Raw genomic sequence first — 2,239 nt, 5'->3', positions numbered from 1 at the left:
CCTCAAGTTAGGAGACCAAAACTGTACACAATACTCCAGGTGTGGCCTCACCAAGGCCCTGTACAACTGTAGTAACACCTCCCTGCCCCTGTACTCAAATAGCCTTGCTATGAAGGCCAACATGCCATTTGCTTTCTTAACCACCTGCTGTAGCTGCATGCCAACCTTCAATGACTGATGTACCATGACACCCAGGTCTTGTTGCACCTCCCCTTATTTTTAATCTGTCACCATTCAGATAATAGTCTGTCTCTCTGTTTTTACCACCAAAGTGGATAACCTCACATTTATCCACATTATACTTCATCTGCCATGCATTTGCCCACTCACCTAACCTATCCAAGTCACTCTGCAGCCTCATAGCACCCTCTCGCAGCTCACACTGCCACCCAACTTAGTGTCATACGGTTTAGATTAGCTATGCAAAAGGTCAGGGAGCAATCTAGAGTAAAAATTCTTAATTGGAGGAAAGCCAATTTTAGTGGGTTGAGAATGGATCTTGCTCAGGTAAACTGGATTCAACAATTGGCAGGCAAAACTGTAATCGAACAATGGGCTGCCTTTAAAGAGGAAATGGTTCGGGTACAGTCGAGGTACATTCCCATGAGGGGGAAAGGTAGGGCAACAAAAGTGTTGGCTCCCTGGAAGACAAAATAGATAGATGGTAAGATGAAACAGAAAAAGATGGCATATGACAGATGTAAGGTTGAGAATACAAGTGAGAACCAGGCTGAATATAGAAAGTTCAGAGGGGAAGAGAAAAAAGGAAATAAGAGGGGCAAAGAGCAAGTGTGAGAAATTGGCAGCGAATATAAGAGGGATCCAAAAGTCTTCTACAGGCCACTCTGTAGCGCCATGAAATGGTGATAAAATGGTGGCCGCCGCTCTTTCACCAGCTGGTGGCAGTTCCGCGGTGGCCGCCATATGCCGCTTCTGCTTAGTGCTGCTGGTAACTGGCAGTGCCCTGCAAAAAAAAAGGCGTCATGGTGACATCAATCGCGTACAACGCTGACTTAATGTCACCAATGCGAACTTCGATCCTGGCGCTGAAGTAGGCGCTGAGTCCTAAGCACGCCAGGTTAACCTGACATGCAAGCAAACTGACAGTGGTGGTGTCTGCAGCTCTTAAAGTGATACACCCATCATTCAGGTAAGTTTGAATTTAAGGGTTTGCGCTGGGCTTTTTTGATTTTATTGAAATGGTGGCCTACTGTGATTTTTTTGAAACATTTTTTAACTGTGTAGGGAGTGCTTTTGGACGCTTGCAAGGGCTTGGATGGTAAATGAAGGCCTTTGAGCAGATAGAACATGTTATGAATGCTCAGCAGGTCATGCAATATCTGTGAAGAGAAAAACAGAGTTTACCTCTCAGGTCGACAAGCTGCCTGACCAACTGAGTATTTCCAGCATTTTATGCTGTAATTTCACATTTACAGCATCTACTTGCACAGGGAAGAGGAAGACGCAGAAGAGGAAGATGCAAAAGAGGAGGAAGCCGAAGAGAAGGAATCAGACAGAAGGATGCATCCCAGATAGCCCCTTTGTGGCCAGGATATCCGGGATGGAATCATCCGCCTGCTGTCCCACTGGCTGGGCAGGATGCCCCTTCTTGTTGACCCATTGGCTGTGCAGGCTGCATTTCTTGGGTGTGTGAAATGAGGAAAACGCAAGGATGGAGTTGTGCTGATGGGAGGGCGGGAAAACAAGAGGTGCATGCCAGAAGAAGAATAATGTATGAGAATACCCGCATCTTGTAACCTTTCAGCCCTGCCACTGGCCAAGGGCTCAACCATGCCTCTGCCAAGATTGGTCTCCAAGGGGATGAGGTGAGGCTAGGAATTGGAGATGTGCCTCGTCATTGGTGCAGATTGTTGGTAGGTGAGTGATTGGAGGTTGTGCATTAAGCAGTGTGTAAGCCTAGTGGTGCAGTTGGTAGGAAATGGCTTTTGAAGATGCAATCACTGACCTTGATCAGTGGTCTGAGGTCTTGAAGCTTCTTTGGGCACTGGAGCCAGGTGGTGGGGGCAACACTGCTGGCAGTGATGGCCTTGGTAATGTACTCCCACATCTTCTTTCTGGAGGGCCTCCTGGGCCCTGTGGGTAAAGGGCCTCTCTTGCAGTCTTGACCCCCTGCACAAAGCTGGAGTGCTGCGTGTGAGACCCTGGGTGCCCCTCCCCTGGCTTGCTGAGCCATTTGTGTTAGTACTGCAGCAGTTTTCCCATTTGTTGCGGTTAGGAA

Source organism: Pristiophorus japonicus, chromosome 1, assembly GCF_044704955.1.
Source record: "Pristiophorus japonicus isolate sPriJap1 chromosome 1, sPriJap1.hap1, whole genome shotgun sequence".
NCBI classification, from domain to species: domain Eukaryota; kingdom Metazoa; phylum Chordata; class Chondrichthyes; family Pristiophoridae; genus Pristiophorus; species Pristiophorus japonicus.
Note: the sequence above shows the minus strand (reverse complement) of the source record.